The 26,969-nt window shown below is 46.3% G+C and overlaps 1 protein-coding gene across 1 annotated transcript in view; it reads left to right on the forward strand.

The window, feature by feature from the left end:
• Positions 1 to 26,969, forward strand: part of LOC138300730 (uncharacterized) — a 1,597,374-nt gene that overhangs the window by 1,264,679 nt on the left and 305,726 nt on the right. The gene's annotated exons all lie outside the window — the stretch shown is intronic.

Consider the following 26,969-nt stretch of genomic DNA (forward strand, 5'->3'; position numbering starts at 1 on the left):
TTATGCAAACCCAAATAAACTATAGAGATTTACATGCCACAAATTATATATATCAATTATAAAAATTAAAAATAGTCAAAAGTGAATTCCAAGCTGATTGCTGACTTGAATATAAAAAGTAATTGCAAACATAATTTTGCTCAACCATACATTTAAAAACATTGCTATACAAATGACAGCGGAAATTGACAATGGAACATAATTTGGCCGTGCACATTTACATAATTAAACAACATTTCGACATTCAAGAGCATCAAATGAATGGATATGACCCATCCTCATCTGCATACGATCTGCATCTTAGATAGATGCCTTTATGTACTTGTTAGAAATGGGGTCTTTGGTTGGCAGTCAGGTTACCCCCTGTCCAAGCAAGGACCCTCACTCTAGTCAGGGTAAGTCACACACAATCCAAATTATCCTGTGCCCACCCTCTGATAGCTTGGCACTGAGCAGTCAGACTTAACTTAGAATGCAATGTGTAAAGTATTTGTGCTATAAATCATGCAAAAACACAGTATAGCACCACAAAAAAAGATGCAGGTCAAAATGATTAAAATGCAATAAGTATATGTTGATTTATCACTGTAAAAGTGATATAAATTGTCTTAAATCTTTTAAAAGCAATAAATGTCTATTTCATGCAAAAAGTACCTGGTTGGCATGCATAATCTCCACAAAGAACTGCAGAGAAGGAGATGCGTGGGTCACACACGGCGACGCGTAGTTTAGTTTTCACGCAGGGATGGCTGTGCATCGATTTTCGGCGCTCGGTCGTGGATCCTCTTCGGGTTGCAGGGTTTTCAGATGCCCCGGGGACGATGCGTGGATTTACGACGCTGAGAGAGCGAAGTCACAGAGGCTGCGTCGATCCAGTCGTCGTTGTGTGGAAATTTCTACCGCACGGCAGGCGCTGCGTCGATTCCTCTCTGGAAGTCGGGCTGCATCGCTCCGGCTCAGCTGTGCGTCGATCCAGTGGGCTGTGCGTCGAATTTCCGGTCTCTACGCTGGGGCTGCATCGATCTTCTCATTGCAAAGTCGGGCTGCGTCATTCCGGTTCGACGTGCAGTGAATTTTCCACTGTGGCGCAGGCAGTGCGTCATTTCTGGCAGGCTGTGCATCAATTTTCGCAGCACAAGGAGTCCTTCTAGTAGAGATGAAGCCTTTTTGGTCCTGGGACTTCAGGGAACAGGAGGCAAGCTCTATCCAAGCCCTTGGAGAGCACTTCTGACCACAGCCAGAGAGCAGCAAGGCAGCAGGGCAACAGCAAGGCAGCAGTCCTTCACAGAAAGTAGCCAGGTGAGTCCTTTGGGCAGCCAGGCAGTTCTTCTTGGCAGGATGCAAGTTCTGTTTCAGGTTCTCTTCTCCAGGAAGTGTCTGAGTTGGTAGGGGCAGAGGCCCTGGTTAAATACTCAAATGTGCTTTTGAAGTGGGGGAGACTTCAAAGAGTGGCTTAGAAGTGCACAAGGTCCCCTTTCAGTTCAATTCTGTCTGCCAGGGTCCCAGTACGGGGTGTAGCAATCCTTTGTGTGAGGCCAGGCTACTGTCCTCTGACATGAAATTGTCAGGCCTTCCACCCTCCCTGTGCAGGAAGACCCATTCAAAATGCATATGTGTGCAAGTGAGGTTGAGTATCCTTTTTGGGCTGTGTCTGAATGAATGTACAAGGCAGCGGTCAAATGAACCCAGCAAGAAGTGCATTGTAAGGCACAGATGGATTTAAGTGCAGAGAAATGCCCACTTTCTAAAAGTGGCATTTCTAAAATAGTAATATTAAATCCAACTTTACCAGTCAGCAGGATTTTGTATCACCGTTCTGGCCATACTAAATATGACCTTCCTACTCCTTTCAGATCAGCAGCTACCACTCAAACAGTATATAAAGGTAGCCCCAATGTTAGCCTATGAAGTGAGCAGGCCTCACAGCAGTGCAAAAAACGAATTTAGGAGTTTTACACTACCAGGACATGTAACTACACAGGTACATGTCCTGCCTTTTGCCTACATAGCACCGTGCCCTATGGGTTACCTAGGGCTCATTTTAGGGGTGACATATGTAGAAAAAGGGGTGTTTTAGGCTTGGCAAGTACTTTTGAATGTCAAGTCGAATTGGCAGTGAAACTGCACACACAGGCCTTGCAATGGCAGGCCTGAGACAAGTTGAAGGAGCTACTTAAGTGGGTGGCACAATCAGTGCTGCAGGCCCTCTAGTAGCATTTAATCTACAGGCCCTGGGCACACATAATGCACTGTACTAGGGACTTATAAGTAAATTAAATAATCCATTTGGGTATGATCCAATGTTATCATGTTTAAAGGGAGAGATCATATGCACTTTAGCACTGGTTAGCAGTGGTAAAGTGTGCAGAGTCTTAAAACCAGCAAAAACAGAATCTACAAAGTGGAAAATGGAGGGAGGCAGGCAAAAAATTAGGGGTAACCACCCTATGGCTGTCAGGTCTGACAGTACTGTAAACTCAAACGACGACTGGTATAAATGAAACAATAGTTACCATAAGTAGACGGTGCACTATTTGGCAATAGTTTGCAGCCCTGCCACGTTCTCTAGGTCTATGTGTGAGTGGCTACTGCAGTCTAGATTTTTATTTTACAGTCTGTGGCTGGTATTCTTACTTAGCCCATTACAAAATCAGAACTATGAGTTCTAGAATGCACAGAAAAATGTCAACCAAAGCTGCTAGTCACAGATGAATCTAGGAAAAGTGGCTGTTCTGGAGGGAATGCGTAACAGATGGTCATAGTAAATGCTTACTTTGATATCAAAAGAAAGCTTATTTCCAAGATGGAAACCTTATTATGAAAACATGCATCTACTGGTATACTGCTGATATTGGGATATGCTGTTCTTAGTTTTCATTTCTTTTATTAGAGTGTTCTTTATGTAGATAATGAACATAGATAAGAAAACATTAGCCAACACCAGTTTCTCCATTTTAGAGATCATCAGGCCCCAAGCATTTTCAAGGCTGTCAGATCTTGAGAATGTTTTAAGTAAAAATTACATAAAACATAGCCATGCTGTGTGGGGTCTGTATCAAGATGGGAGAGGGATGAGATGGGCACAACCAAAGGCAAGTCGGGGGTGTCATAGCCCATCCTCATGTAGCATGAGTTCAAACTAGGCTGCATGCCCCTAAAAGTTATAGAGGAGTTCATGGGCTCCCATGTGGGTGGGTTTCAGTCACTGATTGTCTGTTCTCTCAGGGTACTTCACGCATCTGAAATTACCGATAGATTCACACCATGATCTACCATGGGAGAGGCAGTTCCGGGGTATGCAGTCAACCAATGTGGTCAGTCCCTTTTCCAGCATATGGGCTCCTGTGCATTTATTATTTCCTATGCCTAGACTATTAAAGAGCAGTCCAGTATTACATAATATGCAGGCCACAGAGTAGTGTAAACAGATGCACTGAATAAAAAACCTGAATAATAAGATTTTATTTTTATTTTTAAATCTCCATATTTCAAATATCTTAACCCCTTCGCTGCAAGGCCTTTCCCCTTCAGGTGCCAAGCCTTTTTTTGGCTGTTTGGGGCAGTTCGCACTTAGGTCCTCATAACTTTTTGTCCACATAAGCTACCCATGCCAGATTTGCATCCTTTTTTCCCAACATCCTAGGGATTTTGGAGGTACCCAGACTTTGTGGGTTCCCTTGAAGGAGACCAAGAAATTTGCCAAAATACAGCGAAGATTTAGTTTTAAAAAAATAAATGGGAAAAAGGGATGCAGAAGAAGGCTTGTGTTTTTTTCCCTGAAAATGGCATCAAAAAAGGGTTTGCGGTGCTAAAATCACCATCTTCCCAGCTTTCGGGAACAGGCAGACTTGACTCAAAAAAAACCATTTTTCAATACAATTTTGGAATTTTACTGGAACATACACTATTTTTACTATTTTTTGTGCTTTCAGCCTCCTTCCAGTTAGTGACAGAAATGGGTGTGAAACCAATGCTGGATCCCAGACATCTAAATATTTCCGAAAAGTAGACAACATTCTGAATTCAACAATGGGTAATTTGTGTAGATCCTATAAGGGTTTCCTACAGAAAATACCAGCTGAAATAAAAAAATATTGAAATTGAGGTGAAAAAACTGTCATTTTTCCACACGTTTTACTCTCTAACTTTTACCAGAGATGTCAGATTTTTTAAAGCAATATACCATTACATCTGCTGGACTCTTCTGCTTGAGGGGATATATAGGGTTTGTAGGTTCATCAAGAAACCTAGGTACTCAGAGCCAATAAATGAGCTGCACCTTGCAATGGGTTTTCATTCTATACCCGCAATGAGCAATTAATTTGCTGACATATAAAGAGTGAGAAATAGGTATCAAGAATACCTTTAGATTTCCAGAATGGGCACAAGATAAGGTGTTGAGAAGCAGTGGTTATTTGCACATCTCTGAATTCTGGGGTGCTCATTCTAGCATCTGAATTACAGGGCTTTTCTCAAATAGACATCTTTTTTACACACTGTCTTACATTTGGAAGGAAAAAATGTAGAGAAAGACAAGGGGCAATAACACTTGTTTTACTACTCTGTGTTCCCCCAAATCTCTCGATAAAAATGGTACCTCACTTGCATGAGTAGGCCTCATGCTTGCAACAGGAAACGTAACATGAACACATTACATTTTTACATTGAAATCTGACGTGTTTTTTGCAAAGTGCCTAGCTGTATATTTTGGCCTCTAGCTCAGCCGGCACCTATGGAAACCTACCAAACCTGTGTGTTTTTAAAATCTAGACACTTAGGGTACTCCAAGATGGGGTGACTTGTGGGGCTCTCACCAGGTTCTGTTACCCAGAATCCTTTTCAAACCTCAACATTTGGCCAAAAAAACACTTTTTCATCACATTTTGGTGACAGAAAATCCTGGGATCTGAGATAAGCCACAGATTTCCACCCAGCGTTCCCCCAAGTCTCCCGATAAAAATAGTACCTCACTTGTGTGGGTAGGCCTAGTGCCCGCGAAAGGAAATGCCCCAAAACACTATCTGGACACATCAAAATTATCAAATACAAAACTACCTGTTTTTGCGGGAGGTTCATCTGTGTTTTTGGTCCTGGGCTCAGCAGCCATCCAGGGAAACCTACCAAACCCAGACATTTCTGAAAACTAGACACCAGAAGTACTCCAGGAAGGTGTGACTTGCGTGGATCCCCCAATGTTTTCTTACCCAGAATCCTTAGCAAACCTCAAATTTAGCTGAAAAAAACCCACATTTTTCCCACATTTCTGTGTGGGATCACGGCACCAGGACAAATTTCCTACCACCCAACTTTCCCCTCAGTCTCCCGGTAAAAATGATACCTAACTTGTGTAGGTAGGCCAAGTGCCTGTGACAGGGAAGAGCCAAAAACATGTTGAAATTGAGGGGAACCAAAGCGGGTGCAAAAGGGCAGTTTGAAAAAAACATTTTTAGGCTGCCACTGCAGCAGAATTTTTATCAGTATAGAGGAGACAATGCTGGGTGGTAGGAATTTTGTGGATTCCTGCAGATTCCTGAAGGTTCCATCACAAAAATGTGGGAAAAATGTGACATTTCCAGCAAAGTTAGAGGTTTGCAGGGCATTGTGGGTAAGAAAATGGTGCAGGGTGCATGTGAAGCACACCACCCTCGGATCACCCAGATGTTTAGTTTTCATGTGTGTCTAGGTCTTATGGATTTTTACCATTCCTAGTGGTACGATTTTGAGAGTTAGGAAAGCTCTCATGGCCCAAATGTAAAACCAAAACACAAAATAATGGTACTTGCCGTGGGATAAAATATTTTAGTGTGTGGCGGGAGAGCTGAAAGACTGTTATTCCCTTCAGTTGGGGTGGGGGCATAACCAGGCCCATACTGGTTGGTAGCCTCACCCCACTATTTTTTGTTTTTTTTCAATTCCCTGGCAATTAGTATACTTTCTGCCCCCCCCGGATATGGCTCGGAGGTAATTGCCCCATCTGCCCACTGGTGGGCAGAACAACTTTGGCCCCATTTATTTGGGGTGGGGGTATGGCCATACCCCTACACTCTTATTTTGAAAAATATGGGCCTTCCAAAAATAGGATGATCTGCCCCCAAAGGGGGCAGATATGGCCAACAGTAATGTGCCCCCATGGGGAGTGACTCTTGCCCAAAGGGCTGCCCCCTAAACAAAACATACACATACACCAATCCCTGGTGCCTAAGTGGTTTCTGCCCCCCCCGGCACAGATCAGCCTAACAGAAATAGGCTGATCTGCCCCCAAGGGGAGCAGAAATTGACTAAAATAAATGTGCCCCACCCCAGGGGAGCAACCCTTGCCTAAGGGGTCGCTCCCCTTGCGTGAAATTGGTGCAAAAAAAAATCCCCAGTGCCTAGTGGTTTCTGCCCCACAAAAATAGGCTGATCTGACCCCGAGGGGGGCAGAAATGGCCTAAATACAATTTCCCCCCCAGGGGAGCGACCCTTGCCTAAGGGGTCGCTCCCTAAACATAAAAACATAAAGTAAGTTAAAAAATATATATATATATCCCTTGTGTCTAGATGTTTCTGCCCCCCGGGGGGAGATTGGCCTAATTATAATAGGCTGATCTGCCCCCAGGGAGGGCAGAAAAGGCCTACAAATATTTTGCCCTCCTGGGGAGTGGCCCTTGCCCAAGGGGCCGCTCCCCTTATGCGAAAGTATAGAAAAAAAATTCCCTAGTGTCTAGTGGTTTCTGCCCCCCGGGGGAAGATCGCCCTAATTATATAAGGCTGATCTGCACTCGGGGGCAGAAAGGGCCTAAAAACATTTGCCCCCCTGGGAAGCAGCCCTTACCTGAGGGGCTGCTCCCCTTATGCGCAAGTATAAAAAAAAAAAAGAAATCCCTGGTGTCTAGTGGTTACTGCCCCCCTTGGGGGCAGATTGGCCTATTAAAAATAGGCTGATATGGCCTAAATACAATTTGCCCCCACGGGAGCGACCCTTGCCTAAGGGGTCGCTCCCCATACATAAAAACATAAAGTAAATAAAAAAATATATATATCCCTGGTGTCTAGAGGTTTCTGCACCCTGGGGGCAGATCGGCCTAATCATAATAAGCCGATCTACTCCCGGGGGGGCAGAAAAGGCCTAAATATATATATTGCCCCCCTGGGGTGCAGCCCTTGCCCAAGGAGGAGCTCCCCTTATGCGTAAGTATATATAAAAAAATAAATCCCTGGTGTCTAGTAGTTTCTGTCCCTCCTAGGGGCAGATCGGCCTAATTATTTAGGCCGAGCTGCCCAAATGGACTAAAAATAATCTGGCCCACCGGAGAGCAACCCTTGCCTAAGGGGTCGCTCCCCACATATAAAAAAAAATGTAACCCCAAAAAAATAATTATCCCTGGTGTCTAGGTGGTTTCTGCCCCCAGGGCAGAAATGGCCTAAAAATATTTCGCCCCCTGGGAAGCGGCCCTTGCCCAAGGGGCCGCTCCCCTTATGCGTAAGTATAAAAAATAAATCCCTGGTGTCTAGTGGTTTCTGTCCCCAGGGGACCAGAAATGGCATAAAAATAATTTGGCCCCCGGGGGAGCGACCCTTGCCTAAGGGGTCGCTCCCCAAACATAAAAACATAAAGTAAATTAAAAAATATATATATATATCCCTTGTGTATAGAGGTTTCTGCCCCCCCCGGGGGCAGATTGGCCTAATTATAATAGGCTGATCTGCACCCAGGGAGGGCAGAAAAAGCCTAAAAATATTTTTCCCCCCTAGGGAGTGGCCCTTGCCCAAGGGGCCGTTCCCCTTATGCGAAAGTATAGAAAAAGATTCCCTGGTGTCTAGTGGTTTCTGCCCCCCCGGGGGCAGATCGCCCTAATTATATTAGGCTGATCTGCACTCAGGGGGGATAGAAAGGGCCTAAAAACATTTGCCCCCCTGGGAAGCAGCCCTTCCCTGAGGGGCTGCTCCCCTTATGCACAAGTATAAAAAAAAAAAGAAATCCCTGGTGTCTAGTGGTTACTGCCCCCCTTGGGGGCAGATTGGCCTAATAAAAATAGGCTGATATGGCCTAAATACAATTTGCCCCCAGGGGAGTGACCCTTGCCTAAGGGGTCGCTCCACATACATAAAAACATAAAGTAAATAAAAATATATATATATCCCTGGTGTCTAGAGGTTTCTGCACCCTGGGGGCAGATCGGCCTCATCATAATAAGCCGATCTACCCCTGGGGGGGGCAGAAAAGGCCTAAAAATATTTTGCCCCCCTGGGGTGCAGCCCTTGCCCAAGGGGCAGCTCCCCTTATGCATAAGTATATATAAAAAAAAAATCCCTGGTGTCCAGTAGTTTCTGCCCCCCCTAGGGGCAGATCGGGCTAATTATTTAGGCCGAGCTGCCCAAATGGACTAAAAATAACCTGGCCCACCGGGGAGCAACCCTTGCCTAAGGGGCCGCTCCCCACGTATAAAAAAAAATGTAACCTCAAAAAAATTATTATCCCTGGTGTCTAGGTGGTTTCTGCCCCCAGGGCAGAAATGGCCTAAAAATATTTCGCCCCCTGGGAAGCTGCCCTTGCCCAAGTGGCCGCTCCCCTTATGCGTAAGTATAAAAAAAAATCCCTGGTGTCTAGTGGTTTCTGTCCCCGGGGGGGGGGGGGGGGGGGGGGGCAGAAATGGCATAAAAATAATTTGGCCCCCAGGGTACGACCCTTGCCCAGGGGGTCGCACCCCACATATGAAAAAAAAAAAGAAAAAATACAAAAAAAAAAATATATATATATATATATATATATATACACATATATATGTATATCCCTGGTCTCTAGGGTTTTCTGACCCCCCCCCAAGGGCAGGTCGGCCTTCCCAGGGGGGGCAGGAATGTCCTAAAACTAATATGGCCCCCTGAGGAGCGACCCTTGCCTAAGGGGTCGCTACCCTCCTGCAAAAAATAAATAATAATACATAATCCGTCTAGAGCTTTTTGCCCCCAGGGGAGGCAGAAAAGGCTTAAAAATAATTGCCCCCCTAGGGAGCGACCCTTGCCCAAGGGGCCGCTCCTCTTATTGAAATATATAATTCACGATCGGCAGCAGAAATGCTGAGAGAGACAGGAAAGGAAAGGAAAGGAAAGGAAAGGAAAGGAAAGGAAAGGAAAGGAAAGGAAAGGAAAGGAAAGGAAAGGAAAAGAAAAGAAAGGAAAGGTCTTTCCTTTCCTTTCCTGCCTCTCCCGCCCCACCTCCCGATGGGAAGAGAAATGTTTTTGCATTTCTCTTCCGGGATCGGAGGTGATCTCTGATGAGGTCAGCGTGCAATTTGCGCGCTGACGTAATCTGATGTCACTGGGGGGGTGTGGGAGGTCTGGGTGGAACACGAAGCGATTCCCATTCCATCCCTGCCCTGGGGGGGTGCGTGGTAGGCCCATGCAGGATGAGCTGGTCTCGTCCTTGGCACACGGGAACCAAGGGGCCGATCCTCTTATTGAAATATATTTCTTTTTTTAATCCCTGGTGTCTAGTGGACATTTCTGCTGCCCGATCGCTTCGCTCTCGGCAGCAGAAATGCTGAGAGAGACATGAAAGGAAAGGAAAGGAAAGGAAAGGAAAGGAAAGGAAAGGTCTTTCCTTTCCTTTCATGCCTCTCCCGCCCCACCTCCCGATCGGAAGAGAAATGTTTTTGCATTTCTCTTCCAGGATCGCGCTGGAAGCATGCTTCCAGCGTGATCGGAGGTGACCTCTGATGAGGTCAGCGTGCAATTTGCACGCTGACGTCATCAGATGTCACTGGGGGGGTGTGGGAGGTCGCGGGTGGAACACAAAGTGATTCCCCTTCCATCCTTTCCCTAGGGGGGGTGGGTGGTAGGCCCATGTAGGATGAGCTGGTCTCGTCCTTGGCACACGGGAACCATGTGCGAGGATGAAACCAGCTCGTACGAGGCACCTTAAGGGTTAAATTACAAGACTTTCAACACCAGTGAACTTTGTTTATAAAAGACAAGTGTTGTTTCCTTTTTTTAACCTTCCCAGAGTTTGCTGCTACATTCCACATACCAGCTGGACAATTTTTGACTTATGGTGCAGTGGGATGTGCGCTCCCACAGCATGGGGGCAGGAGCACACAGAACCCGAGGTGGCAACCCCTCTGCATAAGATGCTGTCATATGGAGGCACAACCTCTCCTGAGTCATAAGCAGAAGGCGGATAACAAACCCAGAGAACAATGCCCAGAAGCTGATAAACAAAGGACCCAAGCCCTACAACAAGTTAAGGTCACGTGAAACTGCTGATTTTGGATCTCTCAATTCAGTGGAATAACGAAACTTGAGGGGGTATCCCTGCAAAGTACCTGAAAGGGGCCCCCTCGCCCCTGGGCCCAGTTAGGGGCCTGCTGCTCATGCACAGTCTACTGTGCTGCTGTGGCCCCCTGGAGTTTGGGAGCTTGGCCCCCCCACGCACCCCAGGGGTTATGAAAGCTTTGTTACGCCACTGTCTCAATTCAGCTGTCTACACCAGACATACCTTACAACTAACCACATCTCACGCATGTTTCTTAATGCCAACTCAGGATGGGTCAACACATGCCAAAGCGGCAGTAATGCTGGAGACCCGAGGGCGGGGAAAAGATGTCCCTCAGTGACTCAAGAATGGGATGTGTACCTACAGCAACTAGAGGCAAAGATTCTGGAGGCAAAAGACGATATTAGACCCTTGTATATACCCGACTGCACATTCACACTGGAACTGGTAGGAGAATTCTCAATTGAAACTGAGTGTTTTTATACTACTACTGTAGTGAATTGTTTGGTGGGGCTGCCACTGGTTGAAAATTTAATGGGATTCCTACCTTTTGTTTTGGGTTAAATTGCCAATACAAATATATTTTATTTAAGTGTTTTTCCTTTTTTTTCATTTTTCATTTGTCAATTTCTTTTGTTGAATTTTATACCAGTGATACATAAATGAAGCCATCAGTTAATCATCTGAATGAAAAAAGAACACTCATGGATAAGAACATGGCTGAAAACAGGAATGTGATGATCAATAACTTAAGATAAATGAGTCAGATAAGATCCAATTAGTAAACAGTATGAAGAAGCATAATAAACAAAAAAGAAACGTTGAACCATTTAGGGGCAAATTTATCAAAGGCTTACGCTGGAGCAAGGTCACAACAAGCATTTGCAATGTAATGGGTCTCACATTTGTTTGAGTTAGAGCTATTAGCGATGTAAATTCCTAACTGGACCTCTCTTGCCACATAAATTGAAAATGAAAAGTAAAACAGTTGACATAAGTGAGCCGATTCAAAGCGCCACGGCCAGCATTAGTGCCAAGGAGATACAGAAAAGGAAAAAGAAGTTCGCTCGCAGTCTTAAGTATTTGCAAAAGTGCAATTATTCATGTAATAGGGTAGGTGTCCAAGAAGGTAACAAAACCACCTCAAGAAGGGGCAAACATAAAGCATTTACCAGTGATAACAAAGGATTTTTGAAAGACAAGCCCATGAACAAATGATAGTGAAGGGCATTCGGTGGGCGTGGTTAAAAGCCCACAGACAGATTACAACAGGTCAAAGCACTTGCATGCTCAATGTAAAAATACAAGCAGGGCTGGATTCGCCTACATGGCAAACTGTCAGTGCCAGAAGGGGTGATCTGACATGTCAGTGTGTGGAGTGGTGTTTTGGCTGTTTGTTGGCCTGATTTATGGTCTGGTGGGATGGATTTTACTGTTGATTTCCCTGATATTACTACCACTCACATTGACTGCAACAAGCACAAATTAATACAATCTTCCATATCTTTCAAACAAATATAAAACGTCTTTACAAGTTCAAAACTGCCACGATTTGCAAATGTGGGCCAGTTTTTGCCCATGTGATTCGCTAATAGGGGCACTTTGGCTTTCTGTCCCAGTCCGCCACTGAATACAAGCTTTAAAAGAGTTTCCCTTGTTCATACTTTGCTCTGTATTTTTCTTTCTTCCACCTGCCCCCTCCACCCCCACCTTCAATGTACTAGGATACTAAGAACATTTTAATAATGATGACATGCCAACGTGCATGCAGACTAATCCAAAATATTTGCTTCATTGCCAGCCAGATGATTATCACGTTGCGAAAGTGACATATGCCTTAATTAATTATTAACAATACCAGAAGAGCGAGGTAGTCAGTGTATAGTGAGGATTTATGCAGATCTGAAATAATGCATCTCACTAGCATAAAAAAACAATGAAATGGCAGTCAGGGGCTATTTAAATAACAGAATAGTTTCAAAAGTTAGCATTGATTATTGCCATTTACTAGATTTAATTTGCTAACAAGTACTGCAGATGTAATGAGCATTGAAAATCGTGTTGTATGGAATAGTCATTTTGCAGCAATATTTGCCTGGTTTTACCAGCCTTCTCTGACCGTGTTCGCATGCTGCAAAGCGGTGCTTAACAATGCAATGTGGAACCCACTGCAGGCTGGATCAGCTATTGCGTGCATTTTTTTGTGCCAAAGTTGACACAAGTGTACTGCAAATGGCTTTACATTGCTTAGCACCAACCCCTTATAAATATAAGCAAACGGGGAGAATGGATGTTGGGCCAGCTCAAATACCACTAGACATCCAAGGAAACCAAGATGTACTATTCTAGCGCAGCCTGACTTTGCAGGAAATCCCATTCACAAGGTGTCATAAACAATGGGCAAAAGGAAATTTGTGGGTTCTCTTCATGTGCAAAATGTTTTCTTTACCGAGAAATTACACATACGACGTGATTTATCCGGTGGCAATTATTCACATGCAGAGATTCGTAGTGTCCCTTGTGTACATTTCTCATGTAGTAAACCTGTAAACTGCTTGCTCGTTTTTATTAGCATTGCACAAAAACAAGTCAATTTAGAGTGCCATGGCCACCATGAGCATGAGCACAAAGGAGAGAAACAAAAGGAAAAAGAAGTTTGCTCACAGTCAAACATATTGGGAAATGTGCAATTATCTATGTAACAGGGTTGGTCCCCAAGGCGGTAACAAAACCACCCCTAGGCGTGACAACGTAAAGCATTTACCAGTGTCATCAAAGGATTTTTGAAAGGCAAGACCACGAACGAGTGAAAGTGATGGGTGTGAGGTGAGCGTGATTAAAAGCCCACATAAATACCAACACGGCGGAAAAGCAGCACTTGCACGCTGCTATGCTCGACCTAAAAAGTGACACAGATTGGAGCAAAGTCTTAATAAGCTACGTAGCTTCCATCACAAAACTGTTTTTGCATCGAAAAGTTGACTAAAATGAACACACTTAGCAAATTATGCTACTTTGCCTTACTTAAGCATTTTAAGTGCATCCCATGAGGGGTACATGAGCATTCCAGTGCTATCATCCACTGTTCTTGACACAAAGCCATGTCTACAAGCATTTATACACGGGGCTTTGCATCAGAAAGTAATGCGTCCTTGAGATGGACATTAACTTGGAGAAATATTTTAATTTCTCCAAACCTTTTAAAACTTAAAAACTTTTAAAGTTAGTCCAAGCATATTTTTTATACTTAAAGGGTACTCTTCCAGTAAAACATCTATGCTAGACTCACACATCTTTGTACTATGATAGAAAGATGTGTGTGTTTGAGTGTGTGTGTACCAGCACTAAGGAAGAGAACAGAAGTGCCATATGCTTGTAGCTAAGGCACTGTTCTCCTCCTTTCTCCTATTGCAACACAGCAACTTTGGTTGCTGCTACTTATATCTGTGTCCATCTGCTAGGGGATGAACTCTATATATATATCACCATCTGCCTCTACCCATAATTATGACAATGATTTTTGAACCTGAAACCAGTTATAAATATGTATGTTGCATCCCACAGAATGGACTTTTGCTACTTATTAAATATTCATCATCCAAGTAACACAAGGTTCGCTTGTTCAGTTATAGAAGATCATTCTCCTCACCAAGCTTCGACTGAGGTTGCACGTCATTTCTCCTTCTGCTACAACAATAAATATTTGTGACCAAAGTTATCATCAAGTTCTCTAAAACCTCCTCTTCTACCATAATATATATTTGTGGCCAAAGATAACAACAACTTCTCTAACAATTTGCTCTCCTGATTGGTGAAAAGATTTGGAATTAGCACAAGGCATTCACTAAAATCATAGCAGGATTAATGTTTTGATCAACTGAAAGGAGCTTCAGTATCTTATCCCAAAAATGTGTTCCAAAAAACGGCAGAGTACAAGTTCTGTTACAACAAATGTAGTTTTGATAATCACTTTGTATATCTTTGAAGCTACATATTACTCTACCCTATAATGTGGATAGGTAAAATAACATCTCTCGTGCAAGGTTGTAAGAATGCTGAAAAGTAGGCGAGTATTCATTTCAGAAGAGCAGCACAAGTAATTTTAATAAATGACACAGGTGCAAATCGGACCAAAAATAATTTAAAAAATTTAAAGTGAGAAGTATATAAAAACATGCTTAAAACGTCAAGTGACAAATGTAATAAGCAAACTGATACTTGAAAATTAATAAATCTCATGACTCTCTCAAGAGAAGAGATTGAGAATACAAGAGCACGGGGCATGTGCGGTTGATGTAACAACTGGATATTTTGTACGGTAATAAGTTGAGAGGAAAGGCAACTGTCCTGAGGTGGTCACAGACTTATGCCACCTGAAATTCCCTCAGTTGCACAAAGAATAACACCGGAAGCAGAAGGCAAATGGCTGGGAGGCGGAAGCAAGAGAGGCGAGAAGGAGCAGAGAATGAGCGGAAAATGATGGGCAGCCGGAGGCCTGTTGGAGGATTGCCATGGGGCTGCCTGACGGAGTTGCAGTCTTTCCCAGTGCCTGCTTCTGTGCTTAACCGTCTCAACACGTTTAACCCACAGTTCAGCCTCCCAATAGCCACGGGAGAGCAGAGTCTACAGACTAGAGTAGGGTGAGTGCAGAGAGTTTGGAGCGGGCCGGAGACAACGGGGCAAACAGCGAGTTGGGAAAGCACCTGGGGCCAGATGTAGCAAAGGATTTGCGCCTCGCAAATGGCGAAAATCGCCGTTTGCGAGGCGCAAATGCCTCTTTGCTATGCAGAAATGCATTTTGCGAGTCGGAACCGACTCGCAAAATGCATTTCCGACTCGCAAATAGGAAGGGGTGTTCCCTTCCTATTTGCGAGTCTGAGTGGTATGCAATACCATTTCGTATCGCAGTTACCATCCACTTCAAGTGGATGGTAACCCACTCGCAAATTGGAAGGGGTCCCCATGGGACCCCTTCCACTTTGTGAATGGACCCACAAATATTTTTTCAGGGCAGGGAGTGGTCCCAGGGACCACTCCCTGCCCTGAAAAAAACCCGAAACTAAAGGTTTCGTTTTTTTTTTTAAGTGCAGCTCGTTTTCCTTTAAGGAAAACGGGCTACACTTAAAAAAAAAAAAACTGCTTTATTTAAAGCAGTCACGAACACGGAGGTCTGCTGACTACAGCAGGCCTCCATGTTTGCGAGTGCCTATACTCGCTATGGGGCCGCAATTTGCGACCCACCTCATGAATATTCATGAGGTGGGTCATTGCGACCCCATAGCGAGTTGCAGTCGGTGTCTGAGACACCGTACTGCATACCAATTTGCGAGGTGCAAATTGCGAGTCGCATGGACTCGCACTTTGCACCTCGCAAATTTTTACGTTGCTACATCTGGCCCCAGGCCCTCATGGTGTGCAGAGGTAGGCAGGTGCAGCTTGTGCCTCTCAGAGGAGTCGGCATGCTCACACGCCCATCCACACTTTACCTGCACCGCCTGCCCAATCAGTTCAGCTGTCTTCAGCCCACCAGTAGATCTGTGTTCTACAGTACAGGTATTTTACCCATTCCTCAAATTACGACTTTGCTTATTGCCTGAATGTTTGTTCGCCCACTAGCCCATTAACCCGCCAGCCAGCCCATTGGCCTGCTCTCCCCGATTACTTGCTTGTGGGTGTGAGACCAGGCCTCCCAGCGAGGGCAGCTACAGTTATAGCTGCTCAATTTTACAATTATTTTGTTCCTTATAATCCTTTATTAAAGTCTTGGGTTTATTATTAAGAGGTCGCCTGAAATAGACACAGCACATAAGATACTGACCGTAAGTCATTTTCAGGACAGTCTGAGTGGAAGCAAAAAATTGACTTCGCTGCTGTGTTCTGTTGCATCACGCAATCTGGCAAAACCGGGGGCCCCCTAACCAATTGGAATCGAGGGAGGAAACGAGACCTGACAGCGAGCAGTAGTATAGTTCAGACCTCACCAACATTCATAGAAGCCCCTTAACAGCCTGGTATAGCTGTCATATGGGAAAAATAAAAGCTTAATTTGGAATCTAGCTCCTCACAGCCTGAAATTACAACAAAGTTTAAAAATAGTTGAAAGGTGCCAGGGCAGCAATCTACTGTGGTAACAATAACATCGCCGGCCTCCCTTCCCCGCTCAGTCCCATTGTAGTCGTCCATCAACCATGGGGGGGAAGGGGGGGGCTGAACAGCCAGCCACCTAACTAAGGATCTGTAGAAAAGAGTTGCCCAGCGGACCTCAGTTTCAACATGGGTCTCTCCCTCACATGGGTCTTATCACTGAGGTGGATTGAATTAAAAAAAAAAAAAAAATCTACTACTAAAACCCTTTCCCTCATGGAGGAAAAAATCACTCTAGCCAGGCGCAATCAGGGAAGGGTAACTCTTAACAACTACATAAAACCTAATCCCCAATCCTATTTAGCAGAACTTTATAGCAATTCGATAAAAGAAAAGTTCCTAAAATATAGGCTGGGGGTCCTTCTTTACTAAAGCACCACCCTTCGTGGATAAGAATTCAAGGCCACAACAATTGCAGGCTATGTGGTCAAGGGCATGAAGATATTATTCCTACATTATGTCTGTGAAATTCAACCCTGGATAACCACCGAGCACTCTTATGTAGGAAACTCAACGAAGGAGGAATAAGGACATGCAGAGAGGGGGTGGTAGCTTGTTTTAATCCGAATGACCCTCAACTGAATTGCGAGGTGGTAAAAGTCTTCCAGAGGGTAGGAAAAAAGGTGCAACAGAAGAACAGCATGATGCTGCTAAGGAACCACTTGCATGATCTTGGAGCGGTGTAACCTGACATACCTGAAGCTTCAATTGGTCAACTTGCACGTTGCAGCTTATGACCTAACTGAAGGCTTGTGTCTGGCTGGGGTCAGATACCACATCACATAATAGTTTGAGAATTGAAAGGCTGCTCTTCTAGGCCTGACACTACCACACTATATATTGCTAGCACTGAAAGATTTCCCTCTTTCCTGATATAGGTACTTTAATAGCTGGCCAGTTGGTGACAATACTCTAGTTAAGGAACAATTCAAACAGGGTGCACGTTGTGGACCTTAGGTACACTAGCAATTTATTAGCACAGGCATAGGCACTTTAATAGCTAGTTAATTGAAAAGATCATTGCAGTTACAGAACAATGTTAGAGTTGAAACAGGCACACCAGCCCTTTATTAGCACAGGGATAAGTAATTTAATAGCTAATTAATTGTTATGAACACTGCAGCTCAGGAACAGAAGTATTACAATATACTTCCCGGCACAGGCACTCAAATAGTTAGTCAATGCGTGCACAACTACACTCAAGGAACAACGTAGAAGATTAAGTGGACATTTGACACCTTGGCACTTTACTAGCATTGGCTTAGACACATTAACAGCCAGTTGATAGTTAAGAACGCTGCAGCCAATTATCAACTTGGAAGAGTTGCAACAGGCAGATATTAGGTACACTAGCACTTTACTAACACAGAACAGGCACTTTAATAGCTAGTCAATTGTGTTAAACAATGTAGGTCAGGAATTACTTGAAAGAGTTTCAATAGATGGACACTAAGCATAAAAGCACTTTAGGTTGGGAAACAGGATGCATGGAAAATTCTGACCCACTTAATAATGTGCAAAAGGCCACTTTTAATGAAACAGATGCTCATTGACAAACACTCAACCTTGATCAATGGGCTTACAAAACTACCTCCTCTCTAACTCTTAAATTACTAACCAGCCTAACCCCAGCTGTCCCACCCACAAGACCCTTCCCCAATAAGCCCTTCTTCTTACTTAACTAACAATGACAAATTATTAACGTATTCCAGTTGCCTGTAAAATGTTCTACCTGTCCTGAACACCCTACAAGCAAAATTGAGATGGCCTACCGGCACCTGTACTTCCCTCACTGTCACTTTTTCTATAGGCATTGTGGATACCAATGTTAACATTGCTTCTTTCTTGTCAATGGGGAGCCTGGAGTCAATATGAATAGTATTCAATCCTATCCCTAAAAACTGGGCCTTACTTCTTTTCTGGCTCCAGTGGGACTCCTAGGTCATCCATGAGCTCCTGGAATCTAACCAGCGCCTGCTGGCAGTCCGTCAAGCCAGAAGTTCCCACAAACAGGAAGTCATCCAAATTGTGCACCAGCTGGTGACCTGTGTGCCACATGAACAGCCACTGCATAAATAAGCTGAAGCATTCAAAGAGTGTACTTGATACTGAGAAACCCATACTTAAGGTCTTGTCCACATACCAAAAGCTTTCAAATTGTATACCCAGCAATTGAAAATCATCTGGGTGTACCGGCAGGAGCCTAAATGCTGACTTCACATCGCTCTTTGTCATCAGTGCACCTTGACCTACCTGAGCCACCAAGTCTATAGCCACATCTACTGAGGAATATGATACCGCCACTAGGTCGTCTGGAATCAAGTCATTCATTGACCCGCCCTGTGGCCACAATAAGTGCTAGATAAGACAAAACTGTCCCTTTTCTTTGGTAGGTACTATGCCTATGGGTGACACAACCAGATTCTCCAGCAGCCAGTCCCCAAATGGGCTTGTCCTTCTCCCCTCCTCCACTCCTTTGCCAAATTTCTGTTGTACTGTCTCCTTGTGTTCCAATACACTACGTAAGTTATCCGCCCACCTGTACACCCTGGGACCACCATAACCCAAACAAAAACTCCATCTGAAGACATCCCTCAATAACTGTGCCTCTGCTGGTCAATCATAGAACTGAAGCCATTGTCTGTGCAATTTAACCAGAGTATGAAACCTTCCCCACAGATTCTTGTGCCCCACTGCCTGCAAACTGCTGAGCGTGCTGTTGCCCCCCTAGATCCCCGGAGTACTGCTGCCACTGTCCCCCATGCTGCACATGAGCACCCCCGTTTGACCTGTGCAATGGATAAGTGCATGCTGTCCCATACACTTCGAGCACTGAATTTTCCATATTCCTGAGTGCACATGCTTTTGTTAAAGTCCGAGCATGCCCCTTCAGATGCCTCTGAAAGGGCTTATAAGTTATTGGTAGGCCGCTGGCTGTGAAAATCGTCTTCCTGAATTTAGAAGGACCCATCATATGCTGCCATAGATCAGTGTCCAGCTCACCCCATGTTGTTTCAGTATCCGAGGCCATACTCACACTGAACTCCTCATCATATTGTGTAATCGCCAAATGTCAAATGAGGACCACATCCATGTATTTGAACAGTGCCACACGGCGTTCGGGAAATTTCTCACATTAAACGCCAACGTATTTTAAGAAAGCTGCTGTCCAATTCTCATTAGTCAGGGGAACTTTAGGTGGCTTCACCAGCTCATATTCCTCCTTGTCTGACCCTTCTTTTGATTTGACTTCTCTGTGAATAGTTTAAGCATCTCCATGTATTCCCTTTTCCATATCTTCCCCTTGGTCCCCAGCATCAAGTGTGCATAGAGAGACTTTGTTGTTCCCATGTATGGGAGCTGTTTTATTTTTAACTCTTTACCTTTCATACCCTCTGTGGTCTTACTTTTTTCTATCTCCCCCTGTCTGCCGCTTGCAATTTGCTGGCACCCTTTTCTGCTGTCTCCTTCACCACGTCTGCCCCTCATTCCATCCCCACCCCAATATCCGCTACATACTTGCCCCCATGTAGACACTCTGCCTGTCCCTCTGTGCTGCAGCTCACATCCACTCCGTGGATACCAATTTTGGGCCCTTGCCCACCACATTGGCAGCATCCCCTACCCCTGTCCTTGGTCGTGCCCTTTCTGTCTTGTTGTCCTCCTGCACCTCAGTTCCTCACTGTTCCCCCTCGGCCTAATGGCCTTTCTTTCCATAAACCTTGTGCCTGGTCAGCAGCCCTCCCCCCCTTGCACATCTGACTCCACCAGCACCTGTACCGGTCATGCATCTGCCTTGGGACGCCCCACTTTTGCATTTGTGGACCTCACGCGACCTTGCTGCCCTGCCTTTTCTGCCCCATCCCCTAGCTTGATTCAGATGCTGGGGTGCTGGAGTGTAACCTGCGCTCGCAGTTTCCTTCGCCTTCAGAGAGGCCACCTGCAGCGAAGCAGAGCGACCTATCCTCATCTCCATCTGCTCGGCGCACAGCTTGCATAATGGAGAGCAAGCTGCGACAACCACTGTCACCGGCTCTGAGGCCCAAAACACGAGCTTCGCTTCCCTCTGGCCTGCGGACATCACAAGGCCCATCCTGCCCTCTTCTCTTAGCAAATGCATGGCAATTGTAGAGAGCCATCCGGACTCTCCAATTATTTGTTGCCTGTTCCGCTCGCCAGGGCGGAGCGTGGACAGAGTTTATAAAAATAAAAACAGAGCTGCGCTCAGGCAGTCTCCACGTGAATACGGCACAACCGTGTCTGTGTACTTTTGTCCAGGGGTCACTGAAGGCCTGCTACACTGGCGATGAGCGGGATCGCAGTGACCCGCACAGTGTGAGACCGGGCCCCCAAAGAGCAGCGCACTGGGAACAGTGTACGGAAGAACCAATTCCCGGCGGGGGACCGTTCTCCGCTTTTTTTTCCCCTCCCTTCCTCTGCGAAGGCATGTCGAGGAACACGCCCGCAGCCACAGCAACGCTCACAGACGCTCAGAGGCTGCCGCTGCCTTACCTGGGCCGAACGCGCCTAACGACACCGGCCGTTTCGCTCGCCTCGTCGGGCGAGGGCCGAGAGGCCATCCCTCCCCCACAGCGACCACGCTGCCGCGTCCCTGCTGAGGCAGACGTGCGGCTGCCACGAGGACAGTGCGAGCCTGGAGATGCGGCGAGAGCCCCTGTTGCCACGCAACAGCAGCAAGTCTCCAGATCCGCTTCCGTGAAAAAAAAAAAAACATTAATTAGCATTCTGAACAGCAGTTGCACACGGTGAACACACAAAAGATAACAGGATGAGTGCACCGCAACAGGAGAATGTCCAGCACACCTTAACACCAGCGCTCACTCGTCAGTCACAGCATTGCCCCTGTTCAGCCAACTGATTGACCCGGCCACAGCGGTGCCAAGATGGCGTCTATGGTTGAATCGTTTGGACAATTATTTCTGCGCCACAAGGGAAACATATGGAGCAGTGCGCAGGTCCCTTATGTTGCTAATGGGTGGTGATGAACTGCAAGAACTGTTTGAGTCGCTCCCAGACACATGCAAAAAATCTGACTTTGACGCTGCCGCTGCTGCCCTGAACAAACACTTTGACCCCCAACTGAATCCAGATTGCGAACGCTTCAAACTTCACCAGGCCCAGCAAACGGATGTCGAGTCAGTAGACATGTTCTACACACGGCTGAGGAAGTTAGCGAGCTTGTGCGTAGGCCTCAACCAAAAAGAGGAGATCAGAGCCCAGATCATCCAGGGATGCTGGTCCAACTTGCTGAGAAAACTCATCATGCGCCAGCAGGGTATCTCCCTTGACAAGATCCTGATCCTCGCACGCTCCCACGAACTGTCAGCGGTCCGAGCGGACGCCATTGCTGGGGTGAGGGTACAATCCTTGGCAGCCGCCTCGGCCGCACGTCCAGTCCATGTAAAGGAGGAGCAGGTGGATGCCATTCAGCCCCGCCAACCACCAGGGCGCCGACCAAACACCTGCAGGCCCAGTGAACGTCCATGTGGGACCTGCGAGTATGAGCACAAATCGGCAATGGGATGCCCGGCAAGAGGGAAATCATGCAATCGGTGTGGTAAAAGCAACCACTTCGCCAAAGTGTGCAAGTCTGGAAGAAACAGGCAAGGAGACCAAAAGGGAAAGGACGCCAAGGTCAAGAACGTAACCACCAACAACGACGACCTCCGGGAACACACAGCCGCCGGAATGCCCATCTTTGAAGAAGACGAGGAGGAGGACATCTTTGTTATCTCATTCACCGGCGGGAGACAACAGAAGAGGCACTTAGGCAACAGTGATCATAGACACAGGGGCATCAGTCAACGTAATGGATGAGACCCTGTTTCAACAGTTATCCCCTACACCATCTCTGACCCCAAGCACCACCAAGATATATAACTATGGAGGACGAGAACCACTTCCTCTGAGGGGCACAGTGGAGGTGTCGGTGACCAGTGGGGAGTTTTCGATCTACGCCAGGTTCTATGTTGTGACTGGAAACCAAGGCACCCTGTTGGGGTGCCATACGGCGGAGGATCTGGAGTTGATGTTCTTTGCGCACCAAGTATATGACTCTCACGTTGAACATCTCCTCAGTGAGTTTCCGCAGCTCTTTGAAGGGCTTGGACGACTAAAAGGAAAGCGCGTCCATCTACATGTAGACCCAGATGTCACCCCGGTCGCTTTAAGACACTGTGGGGGTTATTCCAACTTTGGAGGAAGTGGTAATCCGTCCCAAAAGTGACGGTAAAGTGACGGATATACCACCAGCCGTATTACGAGTCCATTATATCCTATGGAAGTCGTAATACGGCTGGTGGTAAATCCGTCACATTTGGGACGGATTACCACCTCCTCCAAAGTTGGAATAACCCCCTGTGTGCTGTTCCACCTAAGACCGGCCATAGAAAAAGGAACTGCAATTGCTTGAAGATCAAGGAGTAAAGAGAAGGTAGAGGGGCCAACACCGTGGGTTTCGCCTTTGGTGATAGTGCCAAATCCCAAACAACCTGGAGCCATTCGCCACTGCGTTGATATGCGCATACCAAACAAAGCCATCCGGAGAGAGAGACACATAACGCCCACGATGGACGATATCATTGCGGATCTGAATGGGGCACAGTAGTTCTCTAAACTAGATCTCAATGCTGGTTATCATCAGCTGGAACTAGACCCGACAGCAGAAACATCACCACCTTCTCAACGCATGTGGGGCTCAGGCGGTACCGGAGGCTGAGTTTCAGGGTGTCCTCGGCAGCGGAAGTGTTCCAGAATGCCATCAGAGAGACCCGGTCAGGGCTGCCGGGGGTGATCAACTTGAGTGATGATATTTTGATACACTCCAAGACGCGGGACGAACACCATCGACATCTGAGGGCCACTATACAGAGACTAGCAGACCCGGGGCTCACGCTTCACAAGAAGAAATGCGCGTTCTATCAGACTTCCGTGGAATTCTTCGGATACATCTTCTCAAAGGATGACTTGCAGGTGGACCTGCACAAGGCAGATGCCATTCGCCAAGCCCCGCTCCCCCATAGTCCCACTGAAGTCAGGAGCTTTTTGGGGAGTGCAACGTATTGCGGCAGATTCATACCGCAGCTAGCCACGATGGCAGAGCCCCTCCGACAGCTCACCAAAGGAGCTCACCGCTGGGAATGGAGCCTGGCTGCGGACAAGGCATTTTCTGATATCAAAGCAGCACTGCAGGACAAGTCGACCATGGCGTACTTTAACCCCCACAAAAGAACGGAGGTGGAGGTAAACGCTAGCCCAGTGGGTCTTGTGGCCGTTCTCTTGCAGGAGCAACATCATCAAGAGTGGATTCATGTTGCCTACGCCAGCAGGGCTTTATCGGCGGTCGAAACATGCTACACTCAGATCGAGCGGGAGGCCCTAGCAATCCGATGGGCATGCAAGCACTTTCATCTATACATCTATGGGCACGAGTTCCAAGTGGTGACCGATCACAAGCCATTGGTCTCACTATTCGCAGGAAGTCTGCGTCTAGCGCCTCCTAGAATCGAACGATGGGCTGTCCTACTCCAACCATACTGGTTCACAGTCTTCTACCAACCAGGGGTGAACAACCCGGCTGATTACTTGTCCCGACACCCGTCGCTGAAAACATCGGATGAATCCCAGGATCAAGATGAGGAAAGCAGCGAAATCTTTGTGAGCATGGTCATACAATCCACCTGTCCCAATGCCCTTGTTGTAGTAGACATCGTAAAAGCCACAAAGGCTGATGCGGTGCTTAATCAGGTTAAAGAAACACTAGAAAACAGACGATGGAAGCAGTTCCTGGAAAAGACGAAGATGTCCAACCACGAAGACAAGATGGCTATGGAAGGGATGTGGAGGGGGCGTGATGAGCTATCTACGGGCAACAAAGGCCTGATTTTTCAGGGAAGAAGAATCGTACTTCCCCAGAGCTTGTGGACTCGAGTGGTGGAGTTAACCCACGAAGGACACCAAGGTGCAGCTAAAACGAAGGCTTGGTTGCGCGCCAAGGTGTGGTTCCCTGGCATGGACAGCCAAGTTGACAACATGGTCGGGAAGTGCCATTCGTGCGTCATCACATCTGGAGAACCACCCAGCTGCCCAATCATCACCGAACTCCCCCAGTCAGAAGCCATGGGCAAAGTTGAGTATGGACTTTGGAAGCTTCGCGGACGAGCGGCTGACCGCCGTCCTCATGGACGCCTACACCAAATTTCCTGTTGTCGAGGTCATACCATCCACCTCATTTGAAAACGTACATCCAGTGCTTCAGAGGACATTTACGATGTTTGGGCTTCCTGACGGGATCAGGAGTGACAATGGGCCCCCTTTTCATGGACAAGAGTTCACGTCCTACCTGGATGGCCCAGCCATACATCACCGCAAGATCATGCCGTACTGGCCTCAGGCTAATGGTGACGTAGAAAGGTTCATGAGAACTCTTAATCGTGCGCTCCAGATCGGTGTGGAGCAAAGGGAAGAGGGGGAACAATGCCTGCAGCAATTCCTAAGTGCCTATCGCCAGACACCCCATAACACCATGGGATGTGCACCCACAGCTCTGATGCCCAAGACTGTATCCCGGCTGGTCCTCACTGGAAGTCACCGGAGCTGGATGTAGAAGCCACCCAGCAATGCCGGGAACTCACTAATCAAAAGGCCAGTGAGAGACGGCGAACCCGACATCCTGACCTTCAGGGAGGTGACCAAGTGGTAGTGAAGAGTCGCCGGGCCGGAGGAAAGTTCCAAATACCGTTTGAGCCCAAAGCGTGGGAGATCATAGGCATTCGAGGCACCATGATAACTGCTGCCCGAGGCAGGCAGAGGGTAACCAGGAACGCATCACACTTTAAGAGAGCGGGAGTCTCTACGGTACGCCGTCCGAAGAGGAAGGATAGGTAAACGAAGCAGCAGGCACACCCGAAAGCAGAGAGGAACGAACAGCGAATGCCCCGGTAGCAGTGCCTGCTACACGAGACAAGCCTTCTGGTGATACCGGCCACGGGGGATCGCTCACCCGGAGTGAAAAGTATCATCTGCGTCCCAACCCGGCACCGAACAGTCAGCTGAAGGATTTTGTCTGCTAGTGAGGTCACTCTGAACTGTAATCCAGCACCCCCTGACCCACCTGCCAGACCCCGGAGGTGTCGAGAGCCAGCTAAGGGGGACTGCTCAAGAGATCTGGCTAGGCAAGATGACTACCGTGTGAAAATTGGGTGTTCACCAATCCGGTGGACATGTTCACAGTTGTGTTTCTTGTTCTTGTTCTTTCTTCTTCTCCCCCCCGTCTTTGATTTTCTTCTCTGGTCATCTTCCTTCGTTCTCCATGATCCTATTCCTTTTGTGTGAAGTAAAACATGGGAGGGATGTAGAGAGCCATCTGGACTCTCCAATACTTTGTTGCCTGTTCCGCGCGCCAGGGCGGAGCGTGGACAGAATTTATAAAAATAAAAACGGAGCTGCGCTCAGGCTGTCTCCACGTGAATACGCCACAACCGTGTCCGTGTGCTTTTGTCCAGGGGTCCTGGAAGGCCTTCTACAGCAGTCACAACTTACTCCGCGTGCGATGGCATATCTGCATAGAGAAATGCCCTAAATCTGCCTAAACCAAAAACCTATTTTATGGGGTCCAGCTGCCAGGTCACCGTCTCAAAAATGCTGACTGTGTAGCCCAGCAGAGCAACTACAAGTTCTGTCGGGGTTATGTTTGGGCTATGTTGTAGCCCAATTCCCCACATCAATAATTTAAAGGGGCAATCAAACTGACTGCACCTGTATCCCAAAATTCCCCATGTGGAAGACCTCGCTCTGCTCGGCTGTGCCACCAAGACTGCATTTTCATTTTCTTTTCATTATATGCTCTTTTGCAGCTAATCGCCATTTCAAATTCAATGTAAATGTTTGAATTGGGAGCCAAGTTAAAATGATAGGGCGTTTTATTATTGAACAGACTGCAATCCAGCAGAGTCAGTTTCAAGAGGTTCCACGACACTATTATATTTTATAAATGCAGTATATATTTGCCACCGTTATGTCCATAGAGGCATAAAGGTATTGTTTATGTTATTTTCAAATCGATTTTAATTCATTTTATCTGTACATCCTTTGAAAATATTTTAATGTCTTTAATGATGGCTGGTCTCCACTCTGAATATGTAAACTTTTCTTCTTTTTTCCTCTTTATTAAGCATATTTTGCATAGTTTTGCACATGTATTGCGTGGTATTGCAATGGTTTTTATTAATCTAGCAAATAAACTTTGTATACCTTGAAAGGAGTCTTCAACTTGTTTTGTTAAATCTGATTTAGAAGTAAGCTTCAAATATTGTTAAATGGACAACATTCGTTACTACAGGCCTGTAATTTTCCATGGGAACCAGTTACCCTGTTACCGGCCCCCTCTGGAATTAGGATGTCCACAGACTTACTACCGATATCTCATCTTTCCCATTGAGATTTTGACTGCTGAATGCACGTCAAATATATAAGGGCAACTGCAGTGAAAATGAGTAATTATCAGCAAAATCAAACCCATAATTACCAAGTCCCTCTGTAATTACTGATTGTT

This window comes from Pleurodeles waltl, chromosome 6 (assembly GCF_031143425.1).
Source record: "Pleurodeles waltl isolate 20211129_DDA chromosome 6, aPleWal1.hap1.20221129, whole genome shotgun sequence".
Lineage (NCBI taxonomy): Eukaryota > Metazoa > Chordata > Amphibia > Caudata > Salamandridae > Pleurodeles > Pleurodeles waltl.